The 23,230-nt window shown below is 48.5% G+C and overlaps 1 protein-coding gene across 2 annotated transcripts in view; it reads left to right on the forward strand.

Moving 5' to 3' along the window:
- COPG2 (COPI coat complex subunit gamma 2) overlaps nt 1-23,230 on the forward strand; it is a 263,073-nt gene that overhangs the window by 224,900 nt on the left and 14,943 nt on the right. The gene's annotated exons all lie outside the window — the stretch shown is intronic.

Raw genomic sequence — 23,230 nt, forward strand, 5'->3', positions numbered from 1 at the left:
CACTCCTACTTCCTTACCTTTTCCCAGTGTCTCCTCCTTTAGTTCGTTTCCGCCTTGATGGCACACCATGACAAATCTCTGCCAATTGTACTTTCCCTCCTAATCCCCAGTCAGACCCTCTCCTCCACCACTTGTCCCTTCCCCTTTTGGCCGTATTACTTTCTCCAGATTCACAATGCAGTGCAAGACCCTCTCCTGATTGATGTGCCCTGCTCCCTCCTCTTTTACTCTACCACCTCTGTTGAGCCCTGGGGCAGGTCTCCTCAACAATGATCCTCCCTCCTTTCCTTCTTTTCAAAAGTGTCTCTGAGCCACTTTGCTATGGATATTTTCTTCTTGACTGGCACATCTGTCAGCACACTGGGTTTGTACCGTCTCCCCTCCTGTACCTGTTGCCTCAGTGGAGTCTCTCTGCCTCACGCTCAACTCCATACCCTCACTCACCGTTTCATCGCAGAAGCTTGGACTCAACAAACTCTGTGAAATGTCAGCTCTGCATTGGTTGCCACCCACTCTTCCACTGTCTGCAAGCATCTCTGTTACGCACGGACAGATTATATCCATGTGAGGCCTTCTTGCAGTCCCTGAGGTGACCTGGCAATCAGTGCTTTCATTTGGGTTCCATCTCAGTGTGCAACAGTGCCCCCTTCTCTCTCTGGAACCAAAAGCACTGTCGGTCCCTGGGTCTACAGTTCCCTTCTAATCCTTCCTTTCTCTTACTTCCCTTCACTTGTTTTCCCTCCCTTCACTTTCTCATCCTTAATCCCCTCCCCTCCCATTCCTCTGTTCTGGCCTAAGTCCTGCCTAAGTCGCCCTTTTACACCTCGAGAGCTCTATGTTCCCAGTTGGGGAACGCATTATTCCATTCTCTCCTCTTCCTCCTTGAGCCCTCTGCCTACTTGTAACATCTCACACATTCTTGAGCTCTCCCCTCTACATGTCTCCCGTCCTTTCTCTTTTGCCATCGCTATTTCTCACCACACTCACTCTCTGATGTCTGCCCACCTTCAGCTAACTCTAGCCCACTCTTGACACAGGAGAATTCTCCTCTCGTCTCTCCCATCAATACCCACGTCTTCAATACTTCTGGGCATTCGATCCATATCCTTTGCCCTTATCTGCTCCTCCTCAGCCCTAATTATAGTCCTTTTTCCTTGACTGCCCCTCCTGTCTCGGGTGTCCAGGACAATGTGGCCCTGCAGTGTCTTTCTCCTTTGGTCCTCCTGTCCCTCAGGATTTTTTGCAAACCAAACATTTGCTTCCATGAAACCTGAAACTACTCAGTTTTGCTTCTCTGCTTGGATTCAGTAGTCTGCCCCCACCGTGGCCTCAACAGGTATTCCTCAGCCCCCACACTCCACATGTAATTAATGCACAGGCTCAATTTTTTAAATGTTTTTCCCAATGCTTGGAATTTTGCCCATCACCCCTCATGCCCCCAACCCAGTTCGATCCACCCCACCCCACCACCCAAACCACTCAAACCCCACCCCATCTCCTGTCTCCTCCACCTATCCCATCCACCTGCCTTCCCCCACCAGATCCGTAGTAAAGAGAGAGAGCCTGGCAAAAATTTGCACACTTTCATTGACCATCAAGGTTTTCAGAGTAGCCATTGCTCCCTGCCCATCATTTCCACCACTTTTCCCCTTTTCTTTCCACACCCAGCTTCCAGCAGTCTGGCCTTCACCCCCTAAGCACCTTCCAGTTGGCACATAGGAAACAGCATGGATTCCTACTTTGGGACCTCCCTTTTCTCCTGGCTCCCCCTGTTGGTGTCCAGCCTGCCTCCCTGACCCCACACTCTCATTTTTTATCATTCTCTGGGTGCTGCTGGCTGTCACACTGTTGGTCTGTCCTGTGTGAGCCTCCCATTTTGCTACATCCTCACCACCCTATGCTTTTGTTCTTTCTTCCTGCCTTTCCCTCAGGTTACACTATTCATCTTTCTCCCGCCTTGCCATGGAAAAACTCTGTGCCTCTTCTCCATGGCACATACTTCTCTGTAAACGACCAACTGCCTGTGGTGGCAATGGATGCAGACGCCTTCTCCCTATAGGCATGCGCTCCCTTCTGTGATCTGCTCTGACCGATCCAACTATTTCTGTCCTCTTGCGTTCCCACTTTTTCTCCTGAATCCGTTTGCTTTCAGAGGTCCCAACATTTCCACCTTCCCTTTCCTATCCCTTCGCATTCACCTCTCCTCTGTTTTATCATGCTCTCTTCCCATTGAATCATGTGTTTTCCCACCGTACTTGATGTGTTGTACTCCTACTTCCTCCCCTTCTTCTTTGTATCACCTCCGTTAGTTCTGTTTTGCCTTGATGGTGCATTGTAATGCAACCTTGCCAACTGTACTTTGCCTCCTAATCCCCAGTGCAACCCCGTCCTCCACCATTCACCTCTTTCCCTTTTGGCCACATTACCTTCTAAACCCATGTTCCAATGGTAAGACCCTTTTTCTGATATGCGCGCCATGCTCCATCCTCTTCTGCTTTCCCTCCTCTCTTATTCCCCAAAGCAGGACTTCTCAACAATGACCGTCCCTCTGTTCCTCCTCCTCTCGCTCTTGTCCACTTTGCTGCCAACATTGTCTTCTTGGACAGCACATATGTCACCACCCTGGGTTTGCAGTGTCTCCCCTCGTACGCTATTTGACTTAGCAGAGTCTCTCTCTGCTTCTTGCCAGACCTCCTTCTTTCCCCAACCATTTCATGGTAGGAGCCAGGGTTCAACAGTCTTTGCAGATTGTCAACTCTGCATCGATAGCCACATACTCCTTCACCACCTGCAAGCATGTTTGCTACCCACGGATAGACTGCATCTATGGGAAACCATCCTACAGTCCCAGAGGTGACTTGCCAGTGCTTTGGGTTGGGTTCTGTCTCAGTGTGCACCCCTCTCCCTTTCCCTCTCTGGAACCAAAATCGGTATGGCCCGTTGACCTACTTTCCAGTAAGAGTCTTGGGTCTACAAGCATCTGGGCCTGGACTTCCCTACTCTTCCGTTGCTATCCCTCCTCTTTCCTTCCCTCCCCTCCCCTATCACCCCTACCACTCTAGCCTTAATACCACCTGTGCTGCCCCTTTACCCCAAGAGATCTGCCTCTGTTCCCAATTTGGGAACTCATTATTCCACTCTCTCTTCCTCCCCTTGGACCCTCTGCCTACCTGTAACCCCTCACAAATTGAAAAGGTTCTCACCCCTCTTACTTGCCTCCTGACTTCTTTATTTGGCCACCGATAATTCTCACCACAGTTGCTCCCCACGTATCACCCTCTAATGTCTACCTGCCACCAGCTATCTAACCCCATTAAGCGCAGCCGTAATGTCGCTCCGCTGCACTTCTGCATTTTGTCCTGCTCCCGTCCTTGAGAGACAATCTGTTTCATCTTAAGTGTCCATCCGTCGTTCCCAACCCATCTCTAGTCAAGCAATAGATGCAGTGGTGTTTTTCAGGATCTCTGCTCTCTTCTTGTCTAACCTACACTGTCTCCACCACGTCCTGCTTCCCTGTCCCCAACCTGCTGTACTGAATCCATGCACTGTCTGCCCTTCACCATCCTAACTTTACTTCTGCCATTTTGGGGACCCCGTCTTTTTCCTTTGGGAAGTTGATACTGTCTGTCTTCTTTGTCAAATCCTTTCTTTCACATGCTGGTCACCCAGGTTTCCCTGGAGCTATTGTTGCCACTAGCCATTTCTCCTGTGATCTCATCCCCCCTCTCCTTCTTTTCTCACTTGTCTTATGTGCCACACTGAGTGCCCTTTCACCTCCATGGGCTTCCTCACACACATTGCCCCCTCTTGGGGCAAAGCTCCAAATTCTCCATTTTACACAATACTTGGTGTTGTTTTCCATGTCCCTCCTGCAGCAAGGCCTTCCATGAATCTCTCTACAGGTCTCTCCTCTGTTAGCTGCGCAGCTCAGTCATTTGCTCTTTCACATTTGCTATTCCTTCCACCACCTCTCCTCTACCATCTTCTCCCAAGTTTTGGAAACTTCTCACCTTATCTCCTAGGCCCTGTTTTTTCATGTTATTGGTCTCCTCTATTGCCCAGAAAATTTCTCTGATGACTTAATCATCTGACATTCTTTCAGCTACTATCTGTGATTTTTTCTACAGGGTTAGTGGCTTTCTAAGGTGCATATTCGCTTCCCAATCTCCCACCTAAGTGCCCTACCTAGTCAGTCATTGTTGCTTCAGCCATACTGTGACTCTTCCCATCAATCCATGCCTTTGGGAAACCTTAAAATACTGGTTTCCTACAAGTTATGCTCCCACTATATTTTGTTTTTCCAGTCAGACCCTTGGTATCACACTCTTCTCACAAAGCTCTCCACCAGTTTGTTCTTCAGATATCCCTCACTTTTGGATATCACCACACCATTTTTATACTGTCCTTTTTACCCCCACACCTTCCCACCCCACACATGATACCAGCACACTCACCCTTACTGCAGAGCTCAGCAGAACTCTCTCCTGCTGGGTTCTCCAATCCTTCCCACTCACTCTTCTCCCACCTGAGCATTCCTCTCTATCTAGAGGCCCTCTTTCAGTGCTGCCTGAAGTCCCCTTTGCCCCTCCCTTCAGCATGGACATCCTATCTAGTGCACTCTCCTGACACCCCACAAAGCACATCTTCCTCTCGGTCACAGCCCCATCTCTCTCAGCCTTATCCCTGCCCACCCCCACCCCCAACTCAGGAACCAGTTCAGTGGCTCTCCACTCCCTATACTTGACCATACATCCCAACTCAGCAGTCATCCTTCCAGGGGCCTACTCGGCTGTCTCACTGTAAACCTCGTCCTGGGGACTCTTCTCCTGCACATGACAGTCTTGACTCTGATGCCTCCATCTACCCTGACTTAGGTGCCTCAGTATTCACACTGCCTGTCTCACCCCAGCTCTCCATGCTCTGCCTTCCACTGGTGATTCTCACCCAAGGATGCATGACCCCCAAGGTGGCCTGTTGAAATCATCTTTCACAGTTGTTCTTTATATCTGTCAGCAGAAGGCTGCTCACCCCTCAGATGTTTTGACAGGCATACCTAGGGATCCATGCCCGCCCTCCTCAGGTGGAATCCACCCCCCCCCATCCCCGTTAAGAATCACTGCTGTGGAGGGCCACCTTAACTCCCTTTGCTTCCCTTCCCCATTGCAGCAAGCCTCTAGCATTCTAGGGGTTGCTCTTTACACTCCTTGCTCTAAGACCGAGCATTTGCACCAATGATATGAGCCTGGCAATCTCCTCTGGAAACCACTTCATGTGCTTCCATATTTATTCTTCAACACACAACACACCCATAATCCACATTCTGCATGAGAGATTCTTCTCTCCCCTCTCCCATTGGCCCCCACCCCAACAGTATTCTTGGGCATTTGGTCAATATCCTTCACCAATGTCTGGTCCTCCTCTGCCCTCCTTATTGTCCTTTTGCCTAATTCCCCTCACCCTGTCTCAGGTGCCCAGGACATTGTGACCCTGAAGTGCCTTCCCCCCTTGGTCATCATCTCCCTTGGGATATGTGACAAACCAGACATTTCTTTCTACCTTAAATGAAGTTACTCTCTTTTGCTTCTCTGTATGGATTCAGGACTCTTCCCCACCTTTGCCTCAGTGGGCATTCATCAGCCTTCACATTGGATATATTATCAGCACACAAGTTCAGCTATTTAGGAGTTTATCCTGGAACTTTACCCATGTCCCCTCACACCCCCAACCCTATTGCACAAAGCATACCCAACCATCCAATCCACTCAAACCCCACCCCATCCTCTGTCATGCCTCCTACCCACCACACCACATCCATAGCAAAGAGGGAGACCCTGGCTGATAATTTCCTTGATTTCAATGGCTGTAATGCTTTTAGAGTATCTGTTGCTCCCTGCCCATTGCTTTTCACCCCTTTTCCACTTTTCCTTCCCCACTCAATTTTCAGCAAGCTGGCCTGCACCCTCTCTGTGCCTTCTATTTGACATATAGAGACCTGCCTGGCTTCCTGTTTTGGAACCTCCCTCTTCTCTTGGCTCCCCCAGTCGGTATCCAGTCTGCCTCCCTTCCACCACACTCTCATATCTGTCATTCCCTGGGTGTTGACTGTCAGCTCTGTGTGTTTTTTTCCTATGCAAACTTCCAGTTTTGCTACATCATCATCACTCCAAGCTTTCATTCTTCATTCCTGCCTTTCCACAGGTAACACTTGTCTCCCTGTGCCCACCCCCCTTGCCATGGAAAACCACCTGTCTCTTCCAAATAGCCCTTATTTCTATAAATTACCAACTGCCTGTTGGCAGTGGATGAATGTCCTTTCTATACATTCCTTTTTTGACTTGCTGCCACTGATTGAACTCCTTCCATCCTTACCCTTTGTCAAGTTTTTTCCTGAATCCATTTACTTTCAGAGGTCCCCATGTTCCCTTTATTCCAGCCACCACCCTCTCTTTCATCTCCCTTTATGATTGCCTCACCCTCTCTATTTTGTCATGCTCTTCTCTCTTCCCATTGAAACAAGTGCTTTCCCACCATACCTGACACACCACTCACCCACTTCCTCCTCTTGATGGCACACAATAATGCCTCTCACCAAATCATACTTTCTGTTGCTATTCCCCAGTGAGACCTCCCCCTTCAGCATTTCTCCTTTCCCTCATTGCCACACTACCTTTTCCAAACTTATGTTCCTCCACTAAGACCCTCTTCTTACTTATCATACTCCATCCTCTTCTGTACTCCTTCCTCTTCTGTTCTCCCTCCTCTGTTATGCCCTGCAGCAGGCCTCCTTAACAAAGACCTTCTGCTCTCCATCTGGGTCACTTTGATATCAACATTGTTTTCTTGGATAGCAAGTCCATCACCACACTGGATTTGCAATGTCTCACCTCCCATCTTAGTTGTCTCAGTGGAGTGTCTTTGGCTTATGCTAAATCGCCATCCTCTAACCCATCATTTATTTCTTGGCAGAAGATTAGAGTTGAAATATTTCTGAAATGTCAGCTTCAGGTTGGTTATCAACCACTCCTCTACCAACTACAAGCAACTCTGCTACCCATGAATGGACCACATCTACATCATAAGGCCATCCTGCAATTCCTGACATGACCTGACGATGCTTTGGGAACAGGTTCCATCTCAGTGTACAACACTGTCCCTTTCCCTCTCAGGAGTCAATATCACTATTGCCCTTTGACATACTTTCTCTAATGGGCCATGAGTCTACATGGATAAAGGCTAGACTTTCCCTTTTCTTCTACTCCCATGCTTCTCTTCCTTCCTTTACTTCCAATTCCCTATCTCTTGTATTCCCACCTTTAGCCTGCCTTATTACTGCTTATGATGCCCCTTTCTTCTTCACATGTGCCTACGTTGCCAGTTCAGGAACTTGTTCTTTCATCTCTCTTCCTCCTGCTTTGACCTTCTGCCTACCTGATACCCCTCACAAATTCATAAGGTTCTCTCCCCTCTTACATGCCTCCTGTCCTCTTTTGCCATCAACCACTTCTCACCACACTCACTCCCCCATGTAGCCCTCTGACGTCTGACCACATCCAGCAGACGTAACATCACACTGCCATAAATATGTAGCTTTTCCTGCTTCTGACTTTGGGAGACACTCTGCTTCATCATCATGGTCCATCTGTCTTTCCAGCCCATGTTGAAGTCAATGGATTTAGTACTGTTTTCCTGGAGCTCTCTTCCCATCTTGTCCTGCATTCACTGTCCCCACCATTTCCATCTTCTCTGTCCCTATCCAGCTGTACTGAATCCATGTACTGTCTGCATTTACCCCTCACCATCCTACCTTTATACTTCTACCATTTGAGGGACCCTTCTTAATGTCTTTTAGGTTCCCTGTGGCTATCCATCCTCTTGTCAGACTCTTGCTTTCACATGCTGGTCACCCATGTTTCCCAGGAGCCACAGTCTCTACTACCCCATTCTTCTGTGACCTCAGCGCACCTCTTCATTCCTCACTTGCAACATATGCACACAAGCGTCTTTCACCTCCATTGGCTTCCTCAGGCATTGCCCACTCTGAGAAGCAAACCTCCCAAACTGTTTATTTCATGACCTTGCTTTCTGCTAATTCCTTTGCATCTCCTTGAGCAAGGCCTTACTGAAGCTCTTGACAGGTATCTCCTCTCTTAGCTGCTCCACTCCTTTGTCTCCTCTTTCACATTTGCCACTCCTTGCATGATCTCTCCTCTGCCATCCTCTCCTAATCTTTGGAAACTTCACACTGCATCTCCTGGGCCCAATTTTTTCATTGCTCCTACTTTCCTCCTCTCATACCTTAACTATTCGACTTTCTTTCACCTACCATCTGAGATTCTTTCAGCTGGATTCGGCAGCCTTCTAAGGTGTATACTCCCTTCTTGACTCCCCACCCAGGTGCTCTAACATCAGTCCTTGTTGCTGCAGGCATGCTATGCTGAGTGCACACTCTAATCATTGACTAGTGCTCTTATCCTTCAGGTCCCAGTCTCTGGTGTTATTCTGGGTTCCCACAAATAACGCTCCCACTAATTTTCTGTTTCTACACTCAGACCCTTGGTATCACACTCTTCTCACAAAGCTCTCAACAGTTTGTTCCTTGGATTCCCCTCCCTTCTGGATATCACCACACCATTTTTGTCTTCTGCCCTCACTCTTTTACCCATGCCCCCAACAACCCCAAGCACAAAACCAACACACTCAACCTCCTTGCAGTGCTCTGCGGAAATCTCTCTCCTGGTGGATTCTCTGACATTCTCCTTTGCTTTTCTTCTCCCTCCTCAGCATTCCTCTCTATCCAGAGGCCCTCTTTCAATGCTGCCTGCAGTCCCCTTTGTCACTTCCTCCAGCATGGACATCCTAGCCAGTGTGCTCTCCTAACATCCACACAACACATCTTCCTCTCAGTCACCAGCCCCATCTCCCTCAGCCTTACCCCTGCCCCCTTCTCAATTTGGGGACCACCTCAATGGCTTTCCACTCCCTATACTTGACCATACATCCCAATTGAAGTTGTACTTCCAGGGGCCTCCTCGGCTACATTCATTTTCTCACTGTCAACCTCATCCTGGAGACTCTTTTTCCACACATGGCAGTCTTGACTCTAATGCCTCTATCTACCCTGACTCGCGTACCTCTTTGCTCACACTGCCCATCTCGCCCCAGCTCTCCGTGCTCCCCCTTCCACCAGTGATTCTCACCCAAGGATGCATGACTCCCAAGGTGGCCTGTCGAAATCATCTTTCACAGTTGTTCTTTATATCTGTCAGCAGAAGTCTGCTCACCTCTCAGATGTTTTGACAGGCCTACCTAGGGGTCCATGCCCACCCTCCTCAGGTGGAATCCACCCCCCCCATCCCCGTTAAGAATCACTGCTGTGGAAGGCCACCTTAACTCCCTTTGCTTCCCTTTCCCATTGCAGCATGCCTTTAGCATTCTAGGGCTTGCTCTTTACATTCCTTATTCAAAGATCCCTACATTTTCCCGCTCTGATATGTCAAGCAGTCTCCTCTTAGAACCACCTCACACCTTCTGTATTTACTCTTTGACACATGGCAAACCTCCAAATCACACTTTGTTTGGGACACCTCACCCCATCGGTACTTAGGCATTCAGGCAATATCCTTGACTTACCTCTGGTCCTCCTCAGCCCTGATTATTGTCCTTTTGCCTTAATGGCCCCTCCTACCTTGGGTGTCCAGGACAACATGTTCCTATGGAGTGTTTCCTCTTTGGTCCTCCTGTCCCTCCAGATTTTTTGCAAACCAGACGTTTCCTTCTAGCTTACATGAAGTTACTCTCTTTTGCATCTCTGAGTAGATACAGTAATCTTCCACCACATTTGTCTCAAAGGGTATGCATCAGGCTTCACACTCGACATGTAATCAGCACCCAAGCTCAATTATTTGAATTTTTCCCAATGCCTGGAGTTTTGCCCATCACTGCTCACACCCCAAAACCAATTCCATGAAGCCAACCCATCCAACCCCAACTCAAACCCCACCATGTCCCCATTCCCACAACTCACTCATCTCTGCCACCCACCATTGTAAAGATAGAGAGCCTGTCTTAACTGTTGCATGCTGTCAAAGACCGTCAAGGCTTTAAGAGTAGCCATTGCTCCCTGCATTTGCTGTCTACCCATTTTCCCCTTTTCCTTCCCCACCCAGCTTGCAGCAGCCTGCCCTTCCCCCTATAAGTGCCTTCCAATTGGCATATCAGAGATCTCCTGGATTCCTAGTTTGGGACCTCCTTGTTCCCCTGGTTCTCCCTGTTGGTGTCCAGTCTGCCTCCCTTCTACCACACTCTCATTTCCATCATTCCCGGGATGTTTGCTGTTATCCTTGTCCATCTTTCCTATATGAGCCTCACATTTCATCTTTATCCACCCATGCTTTCATTCTTTTCTTCCTGTCTTTCCGAAGGTGACACATTTCTTCTTTTTCCTGATGCTGTAGAAAATAACCTGCCTCCTCCACATGGCCCATATTTCACCAGCTGCCTATTGGCAGTGATGCCGAACGGTTTCCCCACTGGCATGTGCTCACTTCTTTGACCTGCACCCATTGGTCAAACTCTTTTCCTATTCTTGCTTTCCTACATTCTCTCCTGAATCTATTTGTTTTCAGAGGTGGCCATGTTCTCTTAGTTTCTCCTGCCACCTTCCCATTTGTCTCCCTTTACATTCACCTCTCCTTCTCTATCCTATCATGCTCCTATCCTTAATGAATCAAGTGCTTTCCCACCATATATGACACACTGCACTTCCACTTCCTCCCCTTCTTGTATCGCCTCCTTTAGTTCCATTTTACCTTGTTGGCACATCATGACACATCTCTGCCAAGGGGACTTTGAATCCTACTCCACAGTGAAACCCTCCACTTCACAATTTGCCTTTTTCCCTTTTGGCCACATTACCTTCTCCAAACCCATGTGCCACTCATGAGTCCCTCTTCTGACATACCATGCTCCATCCTCTTTCACTTTCCTTCCTCTCATGCTCTGGAGTAGGCCTCCTCAACAAGCATCTTCCCACCATTCTTTCTTCTCTCACTCTGGTCCGGTTTGGTATACGAACATTGTCTTACTGGCACATATGTCAACACACTGGGTTTGCAACATCTCCTTTCCCACACCAGGTCCCTAAGCAGAGTCCTTCTGCCTCCTGTGAACCTTCAGTCCTCTCAAACACTATTTAATGCCAGAAGCCTGGATTCAACAATCTTTCTGAAAGGGCAACTCTGCATTGGTTGTGACTTGTTCCTCCACCATCTGCAAGTATCTTTGCTACCCACTAACGGATTGCATCCATGTGAGACCATCTTGCAGTCCCTGAGGTGACTTGCCAAGGTTATGGTTCAGGTTCCATCTCAGTGTGCAACACTGTCCATTTCCCTCTCAGGAGTCAACATCACTATTGCCCTTTGATATACTTTCTCCAATGGGCCATGGGTCTATAGGCTTAAAGACCAGGAATTCCCTTCTCTTCTATTCCCAATGCTTCTCTTCCTTCCTTCACTTCCGATCCCCTAGCCCTGTATCCCCACCTTTATCCTGCCTTATTACTGCATGTGGTACCCTTTCTTCTTGACATTTGCCTACACTGCCAGTTTAGGAACTCATTCTTCTCTCTCTCCTCTTCCTCCTTTGACCTCCTGCCTACTTGATACCCCTCACAAATTCATAAGGTTCTCTCCCCTCTTACATGCCTCCTGTCCTCTTTCTTTTGCCATCACTACTTCTCACTGCATTCACTCCCCACATATAGCCCTCTGATGTCTGACCACATCCAGCTAATTCTATCTCCATTGGGTACAGGCATTACATCACAGTGCCGCACTTCTGTAGTTTATACCGTGCCTAACTTTGGGAGATGCTCTGCTTCAACTTCATCAACCATGTCTTTCCCAACCCATGTCCAAGTCAATCAGTGGATTCAGTAGTGTTTTCCTGGATCTCTCCTCTCTTCTTACCTTCTTACTCTCACTGTCCCCACCATTTCCAGCTTCTCTGTTCCCAACCTGTTGTACTGAACCCATGCACTGTCTGAATTTGCCCCTCACCATCCTACCTTTACATTTCTGCTATTTGGGGGACCCTCCTTTTGTCTTTTGGTTTCTCTGTCAACATCCATCCTCTTGTCAGACCCTTTCACATGTTGGTCACTCATGTTTCCCAGGAGCCACAGCTGCCACAATTCCATTCTCCCGTGTCCTCATTACAGCTCTCCTTTGTTCCTCGCCCATCTTATACACGTAGTGCTCTTTATCTCCATGGGCTTCCACGCACACTTTGCCCCCTCTTGGTGGAAAAGCTTCCAGATTGTCCATTTCACACCTTGCTTTGTGTTGTTTGCCTTGCCTCTCCTAGAGCAAGGCCTTCACTGAAGCTCTTGACAAGTATCTCCTCTCTTAGCTGCTCAGCTCCTTCATCTGCTCTTTCATATTCACTACTTCTTGGCACCACCTCTCTTCTACCATCCTGTCCCAAATTTGGAAACTTCTCACCTCATCTCCTAGACCCTGTTTTTCCATTTTCCCTGCTCTCCTCCTCTACTGCCCAGAGAGCTCCTCTCATACCTTAACCATCAAACCTCCTTTTATCTTCCTTTTATCTACCATTTGTGATTTGTTCAGTTGGGTTCAGTGGCTTTCTAAGGTGTACAGACCCTTCTTGACCCACCACCAAAGTGCTCTACCAAGTCAGTCATCATTGATTTGGATACACTGTGCTGAATACGCACACTCTGCTAACTGACACATACCCTAGTCCCTCAGGTCCCAGTCTCTGCTCTTATTCCAAGTTTGCACAAACTATGTTCCCACTAATCTTTCCTTATTCCACTCAGACCTTTGAGATCAAACTCACCTAGCATGGCTCTCAGGGAGGTTATTCCTCAGATTCCCTTCCCTTTGGATTTCACCACACCATTTTTCTCTTCTGTCCTCACTCTTTTACCCCCACACCTTACCACCGCACGCGTGACACCAACACACTCACCCTTACTGCGGAGCTCAGCAGATCTCTCTCCTGCTGGGTTCTCCGATCCTTCCCATTCACTCTTCTTCCTTCTCAGCATTCCTCTCTATCCAGATAACCTCTTTCAGTGCTGCCTCAGGTCCCCTTTGCCCCTCTTTTCAGCATAGAAAGCCTATCTAGTGTGCTCTCCTGACACCCCACATAGCACATCTTCCTCTCAGTCATCAGCCCCATCTCTCTCGGCCTTACCCCTGCCCCCTTCTCAATTTGGGGACCACCTCAATGGCTTTCTACTCCCTGTATTTGACCATACATCCCAATTCAAGTCATCCTTCCAGGGGCCTACTCGGCTACATTCATTTTCTTGCTGTCAGCCTCGTCCTGGGGACTCTTTTCCTATACAAAACTCTTGACTCATGCCTCGGTACTCACACTGCCCATCTCGCCCCAGCTCTCCATGTTCCCACTTCCACCAGTGATTCTCACCCAAGGATGCATGACCCCCAAGGTGGCCTGTCAAAATCATCTTTCACAGCTGTCCTTATTTCTGTCAGCAGAAGGCTGCTCACCCCTTAGATGTTTTGACAGGTCTACCTAGGGGTCCATGCCCGCCCTCCTCAGGTGGAATCCACCCCCCCATCCCCGTTAAGAATCACTGCTGTGGAAGGCCACCTTAACTCCCTTTGCTTCCCTTTCCCTTTGTAGCACACCTCTAGCATTCTAGGGGTTGCTCTTTACTCTCCTTACTGAAATAACTCCACATTTGCTCCAGTGATATGAGCCCGGCAGTCTCTTCTGGGAACTACCTCATGACCTTTTCCATATTTACTTTTAGACACATGACAGCCCCCAAACCACTCTGCATGAGAGAATTCTCTCCACTCTCCTACCCTGTCAGCTCTTAGACATTCTGTCAAAATCCCTGGCCCACATCTAATCTTCCTTGGCCCTGATTTTTGTCCTTTTCACTTATTGTTCCTCTTGTCCAGGACACTGTGCCCCTGCAGACTGTTTCCCCTTTGGTCCTCACATACTTTGGGACTTGTTGCAAACCAGACATTTTCCTTCCACCATACCTGATACCATGCTCTTTTGCTTCTCTGCATGGATTCAATAGTCTTCCCCCACCATTGCCTCAATGGGTATTCATCGCCTTAAAACTCAACATGTGATCAGCACAAAGCTCAGTTATTTAAACAGTGCCTGGAGTTTTCCCTATCACCCATTGTGCCCCCAACCCAATTCCACCCACCCCACCCGAAACCCCAGCCCACCCCACCCCTTCCCTACCACCCACCCCTTCCCTACCACCCACCCTTCCCTACCACCCACCCTTCCCCGCCGGATCCGTAGTAAAGATATAGAGCCTGGCTGGAATTTTGCATGCTCTCAATGACCATCAAGGCTTTAAGAGTACCCACTGCTGTCCATTACTGTCTACCCATTTTTCCCTTTTCCTTACCCACCCAGCTTCCAGCAGGCTGGCCTTCCCCCTATAAGTGCCTTCCAATCGGCACATCAGACATCAGATTCCTACTTTGGAACCTCTCTGTTCTCCTGGCTCCCTTTCAGTGTCCAGCCTGCCTCCCTTCCACCACACTCTCATTTCTGCCACTCCCTAGGTGGTTGCTGTTACACTCTTCATCTTTCTCATATGAGCTTCCCATTTCACTACATTGTCATCACCCCATGCTCTTTGTTAGCTGCCGTCCTTTCCTAAGGTGACATTTTTCTTCTTTTTCCCTGCTTGCCATGGAGAACACCCTCCGTCTTCCACATGGTCCGTATTTCTCTGAACGGCCAACTGTTGGCAATGATGCAGAAGTGTTTCTCCACCAGCATGTGCTCCCTTCTTTGAGCTGCTACCCCTGATCAAACTCTTTCCATCCTCTTGCTTTCCCACTTTCTCTCCTGAATCTATTTCCTTTCAGAGGTACCTATGTTCCTTGATTCTACCTGCCACCTTCCTTTTGTCTCCCTTTGCATTTACCTCTCCTCTATCCTATCATGCTCTTCTCTCTTCCCATTCAATCAAATGCTTTCTTACCATACATGACACACTGCAATCCCAACTTCCTCCCCTTCTCCTTGTAACTTCTCCATTAGTTCCATTTCACCTTGATGGCACCCATGATGCATTTCTTCCCTCCTACTCCCCATTGAGAACCTCCTTTCCATTCACCTCTTTTACTTTTGGCCACACTACCTTCTCCTAACCCATGTTCCACTGGTAAGACCCTTTGCTGACTTACATGCCATGCTCCTTCCTCTTCTTCTTTTCCTTCTGTTATACACTGCATCAGACCACCTCAACAACAACCCATCCTCTGTTCCTTCTTCAGTTCACTCTGGGCCACTTAGTTGCTGACATTGTCTTCATGGCTGGCACATCTGTCACCAAACTGGGTTTGCAGTGTCTCCCCTCCTGTTCTAGTTGCCTCAGTGGAGTCTCTTTGCCTCTCTTTAAAACTCCATCCTCTCAACCACCATTTCTGGGCAAAGGCCTGGAATCACAAACCTTTGGAAAATGTCATCTCTGCCTTGCTTGCCACTCACTCCTCTAGTGTCTGCAAGCATATTTGCTACCCATGGATGGATTGCATCCATGCAAATCCTTCCTGCAGTCCCTGAGTGACGTGTATGCCCAATGCTTTGGGTTGTAGTTCTGTCTCAGTGTTCAACCCAGTTCCTTTCCCTCTCTGGAACCAAAATCATTGTGGGCCTTTGACCTACTTTCTCATGAGGGAACTGGGTTTACAAGCCATCTGGGCCAGGCCTTCCTTTCTCTTCCGTTTCTACCTCTTCCCATCCATCTTGTCATTCCCTCTCCTCCCCTCTTCTTTTTCACTCTGGCTTTAATACCACACAGGTCACCCCCTTGCCTCTTGAGACCTGCTTTTGTTCCCAATTAGGGAACTCATTATGCTGCTATCTCCTCTTCCTTTTGGAACATCTGCCTACCAATACCCCCTCAAAATTTCATAAGGTTCTCTACCTTCTTACTTGCCTCCTGTCTTCTTTCTTTTGTCATCACTACTTCTCCCCACAATTCACTCTCCACATATCACCCCCTGATATCTGCTGACATCGAATTAACTCTAACCCATTGGGCGTACCCATAATGTCCCACAGCTGCACGACTGCATATTCTCCTGCTTCTGTTCTCAAGAGACACTCTGCTTCATCTTAAGCATCCATCCATCACTCCCCCACCATCTCCAAGTCAATCAATGGATTCAGTCTTGTTTTCCTGAATCTCTCCTCCCTTCATGACCTACCCACACTGATCCCCCCATTCCCACCCCCCATTTCCAACTTCCCATCCCCAACCAGCTGTACTGAATCCATGTACTGTCTACATTTGCCCCTCACCATCCAACCTTTACAAGTCTACCATTTGCGGGACTCTCCTTTTGTCTTTTGGGTTCCCTGTGACCATCTGTGTTCTTGTCAAACCCTTTCTTTCACATGCTTATCTCCCAAATTCCCCATTCTTCTTTGTTCCTCACCTGTCTTAGTAGTATAATCCTCTTTCATCTCCATGGGCTTCCTCATACTCATTGCCCACTCTTGGGGACGAAGAACCTGGATTTTCCATTTCATGACCTCGTTTCTGGGTTTGCCATGCCTCCCCTGGAGCAAAGCTTTCCCTGAACCTCTACACATCTGTCCTCTCTTAGCTGCCAGGTGCCTAGATCTGCTTTGCACATTCAGTACTCCTTTGCACCATCTCTCCTCTACCATCCTCTCCCAAGTTTTGGAAGCTTCTCACCTCATCTTCTAGGCCCCAATTTTTTGTTGCTCCTGCTCCCTCCTCTACTTTTCAGCAACTTGCTCTCATACTGTAACCTCCTGCCTTCCTTCATCTACCATCTGAGATTCTATTGGCAGGATTCAGCAGCAATCTAAGGTGCATACTCCCTTCTGAACTTCCAACCCAAGTGCTCTACCAAGTCAGTTCTTCCTTCAGACACAGTGTGCTGAAATTCCATGCTCTACTGTCGACCCATGCCCTTGTCCCTCAGGGTCCAGTCTCTCCTCTTATTCCAGGTTCCCACAAATTACACTCCTACGAACCTTTCATTTTCATACTCAAACCCTTGTTATCATACTCTTCAGTCTGAGTTCTCATACAGGTTGTTCCTCAGATTCCCCTCGCTTTTGGATTTCATCACACCATTTTTGTCTTCTGCTCACACTCTCTGATCCCCACGCCCACCAACAGCACGCACAACACCACCACACTTATCTTACAGCGGAGCACAGTGGAGATCTCTCTCCTGCTGGGTTCTCCGATCCTTCCCACTCACTCACTCTTCTCCCTCCTCAGCATTCCTCTCTATACAGATGCCCTCCTTCAATGCTGCCTGCAGTCCCTTTTGCCACTCCCTTCAGCATGGACATCCTAGCCAGTGTGCTCTCCTAACATCCACACAACACATCTTCCTCTTAGTCACCTGCCCTTTCTCTCTCAGCCTTATCCCTGCCCCCTTCTCAACTCAGGGATCAGCTCAATTGCTTTCCACTCCCTCTACTTGACCATACATCCAATTCAAGTCATCCTTCCAGAGGCCTACTCAGCTACATTCATTTTCTCCCTGTCATCCTCGTCCTGGGGACTCTTCTCCTGCACATGACAGTCTTGACTGATGCCTCCATCTACCCTGACTCGTGTGCCTCATTATTCACGCCACCTGTCTCGCCCCAGCTCTCCATGCTCCCCCTTCCACCAGTGATTCTCACCCGAGGATGCATGACCCCCAAGGTGGCCTGTCGAAATCATCTTTTACCCCTCAGGTGTTTCGATAGGCCTACCTAGTGGTCCATGCCCACCCTCCTCAGGTGGAATCCACCACCCCCATCCCCGTTAAGAATCACTGCTGTGGAGAGCCACCTTAATTCTCTTTGCTTCCCTTTCCCGTTGCAGTATGCCTCTAGCATTCTAGGGGTTGCTCTTTACACTCCTTACTCAAAGATCCCCACATTTTCCCACTCTGATATGTCAAGCAATCTCCTCTTGGTACCACTTCATACTTTCTGTATTTACTCTTTGACACACAACACACCCACAAACCACACTCTGTGTTGGAGATTCTTTTCTCCCCTCTCCCATCAGTCCCCACCCCAACAGTACTCTAAAGCATTCATTCAGTATCCTTGGCCCATATCTGGTCCTCTTCAGCCCTGATTATTGTCCTTTTACCCACTTCGCCCCACTGTCTTGGGTGTCCAGGACAATGTGCCCCTCCTGAGGTCTCCTCCTTTGGTCCTTGTGTCCCTCATGATTTTGGCAAAACAGACATTTGCCTTCCACCCTACCTGAAGTAATGCTTCTCTTCATGGATTCAGTAGTCTTTCCCCACCCTTGCCTCAACACAACATAATATCACTGCACAAGCTCAATTATTTAAGAGTTTTTCCCAATAAGTGAAGTTTTGCCCATCTCCCCTCAAGCCCCAACCCAATTCCACAAACCCGGCCCTCCCCACCCAACCCACTCAAACCCCAGCCCAGCCCCGCCGGATCCGTTATAAAGAGAGAGAGCCTGGCCAAAACTTTGCACATTTTCAATGACTGTCAAGGCTTTAAGAGTACCCTTCTTCCCTACTGCTGTCCATCTCCTCCCCCTTTTCAGGATGAAGGCAGGCTGGTCTTCATCCTCTAAGCACCATCCAGTTGGTACATATAGATCTGCCTAGATTCCTACTTTGGGACCTCCCTGTTCTCCTGGCTCCCCCCGTTGGTGTCCAGCCTGCCTCCTTTCTACCACACTCATTTCTATCATTGCTTGCTGTCATCCTGTCCATCTTTCCTTGAGAACCTCCCATTTTGCTACATTGTCACCACCCCATGCTTTCATTCTAAATTCCTGCTTTTCCTTAGATGACACCTCTCTTCTTATTCCCTCCTTACCTGGAAAAACACCCTGTCTCTTCTACATCGCTATATTTCTCTGAATGACCAACAGTCTGTTGGCGATGGCTGCAGACAACTTTTCCCTACAGCACATGCTCCCTTCTTTGACCTGCTCCCACTGCTCAAACTCTTCATCCTCATGCTTTCCCACGCTGTCTTCTGCATCTATTTGCATTAAGAGGTCCAGAACTTCCCTTGATTCTGCTGCCTCTTTCTGTTTCAACTTCCTTTGTGTTCACCTCTTCTTCTCTAAACTCATGCTTTTCTCTTGCCATAGAATCCCTGTTTTCCCATCTTACTTGACACACTGCACTTCCACTTCCTCCCATTCTCTTGAATCACATCTGTTCTTTTCACCTTGACAGTGGACCAGGATGCATCTCTGTCAATCATACTTTCCCTCCTTCTCCCCAGTAAGACCCTCCCCTCCACCATTCTCCTCTTTCCTTTTTGGACACATTCCTTCTCCAAACCAGTGTTCACTGTTAAGACTCTCTTCTGACTTACTCCATCCTCTTCTGCTTTTCTCTTCTATTATACCTGGCATCCGGTATCCTCAACAATGACCCTCCCTCTGTTCCTTCTTCTCTCACTCTGGGCCACTAAGCCACCAACATTGTCTTCTTGGATGGCTCATCTGTCACCACACTGGGTTTGCAACATCTCCCTTCCTGCACTAGTTGACTCAGTGGAGTGTTGTTGCCTCATGCCAAACTTACATCCTCTCACCCACCATTTCATAGCAGAAGCCTGGATTTAACAACCTCGCAAAATGTCAACACTACATTGGTTGCCACCCACTCCTCCACCATCTGCATCACCTTTGCAAGCCACAGGTGGACTGTATCCACGTGAGGCCATGCTGCAGTGTCTGAGGTGACTTGCCAGTGCTGTGGTTTGGGTTCCATCTCAATGTGCAGCACTGTCTGATTCCCTCTCAGGAGCAAATATCACTAGTGCCCTTTGACCTACTTTCTCCAATAGACCATGGTTATGCAGGCATAAAGGCTAGGCCTTCCCTTCTCTTCCATTCCCCCCTTCCCTTCCTTCATTTCCTATCCTTTATCCCTTGTATACCTGCCATCAGTCTGCCTTATTACTACATGTGGTGCCCCTTTGCCCCTTGAGATCTGCCTACGTTGCCAGTTCAGGAACTCTTTATTCTCCTTTCTCCTCTCCCTCCTTGAACCCTCTGCCTACATGCAACCCCTCCTGAATTCATAAGGTTCTCTCCCCCTCTTATATGCCTCCTGTCCCCTTTATTTTGCCATCACTACTTCTCATCACTCTCACTCCCCACATATAGCCCTTTCAGGTCTCCGTAGTTTGTCACACTCCTGACCTTGAGAGATACTCTGCTTCATCTTCAACATTCATCTACATTCCCAACCCAACCCATCTCCAAATCAATCAATGGATTCAGCAGTATTTTCCAGGCTCTCTTCTCCCATCTTGGCCTACCCTCATTGTCCCCACCATTTCCAGCTTCCTTCTCCCCAAATGGCTGTACTGAATCCATGCACTGTCTGCATTTGCCCCTCACTATCCTACCTTTACACTTCTGCCATCCTGGGGACCCTCCTTTTGTGTCTTCGGTTCCTGTGACCTCTGTGTTCTTATTACACTCTTTCTTTCACACACTGGTCACCCATGTTTCCCAGGAGCCACAGCCCACACAACCACATTCTCCTAGTGCCTCATCCTACCTCTCCTTCATTCCTCACCTGTCTTAGGCGGGAGCGCTCTTTCACCTCTACGGTCTTTTTCGTACATGTTGTCCACTCTTGGGGGCAAAGCTCAGAGTCTCATTTCATGCAATACTTCGTGTTGTTTGCCTTGCCTGTCCTGCAGCAAGCTGTTCCCTGAACCTCTAGACACATCTGTCCTCTCTTAGCTTCTCAGCTCCATCTCTACTCTTTCACATCTTTCACCACCTCTCCTCTACCATCCTCTCCCAAGCTTTGGAAACTTCTCACCTCATCTCTGCCCCATTTTTCCATTGTTCCTGCTCTCCTCATTTACTTCCAGGAATTTGCTCTCATACCTTAACATCTGACCTTCTTTCACCTACCATCTGTGTTCACTCAGCAGGAATCAGTGGCCTTCTAAGGTACATACTCCCTTCTTGAATCCCATCCCAACTGCTCTACCCAGTCATTTGTTGTTGCTTCAGACACACTGTGCTGAATGCACATGCTCTGCTCACTGACCCATGCCCTTTTCCCTCAGGGCCCAGTCTCTGCTCTTATTCCAGGTTCCCACAAATTAACACTTCCACTAATCTTTCATTTTTCCATTCACATCCTTGATTTCTTACTCTTTGGTCAGAACTATAAGGCAGGTTGTTCCTCAAATTCCTCTCCCTTTTGGATTTTGCCACACCATTTTCTCTTTTCCCCTTACTCTTTTTCCCCTGTACCTGCCAACCCCACACATAACACCAAATGCTCACACTTACTGCAGTGCTCTGCAGGAATCTGTCTCCTGATGGATTCTCTGATATTCTCCACTCACTTTTCTTCTCCCTCCTCATCATTCCTCTCTATCCAGATGCCCTTTTTCAAAGCTGCCTTTATTTCCCTTCGTCCCTCCCTTCAGCATAGATATCCTATCTAGTGCACTCTCCCGACATCCACAGAGCACATCTTCCTCTTGGTCACCAGCCCCATCTCTCTCAGCCTCACCCCTGCCTCTTCTCAACTCAGGGACCAGGTCGATGGCTTTCCACTCCCTATACTTGACCATACATCTCAATTCAAGTCATCCTTCCAGGGGCCTACTTGGCTACATTCATTTTCTCACTGTCAACCTTGTCCTGGGGACTCTTCTCCCACACACGACAGTCTTGACTCTGATGCTTCCATCTACCCTGACTCGGATGCCTCAGTATTCACGCTACCGTCTCTCCCCAGCTCTCCATGCTCCCCCTTCCACCAGTGATTCTCACCCGAGGATGCATGACCCCCAAGGTGGCCTGTCGAAATCATCTTTCACAGTTGTTCTTTATATCTAACAGCAGAAGGCTGATCACCCCTCAGGTGTTTCAACAGGCCTACCGAGGGGGTCCATGCCTGCCCTCCTCAGGTGGAATCCACCCCCCCATCCCCGTTAAGAATCACTGCTGTGGAGGGCTGCCTTAACTCCCTTTGCTTCTCTTTCCCATTGCAGCACACCTCTAGCATTCTAAGGGTTGCTCTTCACTCTCCTTACTGAAATATCCCTGCATTTGCCCCATTCTGATATAAGCCTGACAATCTCCTCTGGGATCATCTCTATTTACTCTTTTGACACATGACACACCCCCGAACCACACTTTGTTTGGAAGAATTCTTCTCTCTCCACTCCCTCTGGCCCCTGCCCTGGCAGTACTCTTAGGCATTGGGTCAATATCCTTGGCCCACATCTGGTTCTCTTTGCCCTAATTGCTCACACTTACTGCAGTCCTCTGCAGAAATGTGTCTCCTGATGGATTCAGTCCTGGTGTTCAGGACAATGTACCCCTGCTGAGGTTTTGGATCTCGTGTCCCTCAGGATTTTGGGCAAAACAGATATTACCTTCCACCCTACCTGAGGCTACTCTGTTTAGCCCAGTAGTCTTCCCCAACCCATGCTTCAAAGGGGTATCCAGCCTTCACAATCAATATGTAATCAGTGCACAATTCAATTAATTTTTTTTTTCCCAATGCCTGGAGTTTTGCCCATCTTCCTGCATTCCCTAACCCAATTTTACCTACCATCCCCAACCTACTCAAACCCCTCCTTCCCCCCCGTCCCTGCCACCCACTCTTCTCCACCAGATCCACAGTGACGATAGAGAGCCTGGCTGAAAACTTACATGCTTTCAGTGACCATAGTGCCTTTAAGAGTAGCCATTGCTTCCTGCTTATTGCTGTCCACCCTTTTTCCTTCCCCAACCAGCTTCCAGTAGGCTGGCCTTTACCCTCTTAAGTGCCTTCCAATTGGCTCATCTGAGACCTACTGGGATTCCTGTTTTTGGACCTCCTGGCTGTATCCCCATTGGTGTCCAGCCGGTCCTTCTTCCACCACACTCTCATTTCTATCCTTCCCTGGGTGCTTGCTGTCACCCTGTCTTTCCTATGTGAGTCTCCTGTTTTACTACATCCTCATCAACCCCATGCTTTCCTTCTTTCTTCCTGTCCTCCTTAAATGACATTTTTCTATTCCAGCAATCTCCTGGAACCACCTCATTCCCTTTCATATTTTCTCTTTGAGACAGTACCCACCCCCCCCCCAATTACAGCCTGCATTGAAGAACTGTTCTCATTCTGTACCTTCCAATAGCTCCCAGCTTTTGGCCCACTGACTTCACTATTTTTAG

Source organism: Choloepus didactylus, chromosome 5, assembly GCF_015220235.1.
Source record: "Choloepus didactylus isolate mChoDid1 chromosome 5, mChoDid1.pri, whole genome shotgun sequence".
Classification (NCBI taxonomy): Eukaryota; Metazoa; Chordata; class Mammalia; order Pilosa; family Megalonychidae; genus Choloepus; species Choloepus didactylus.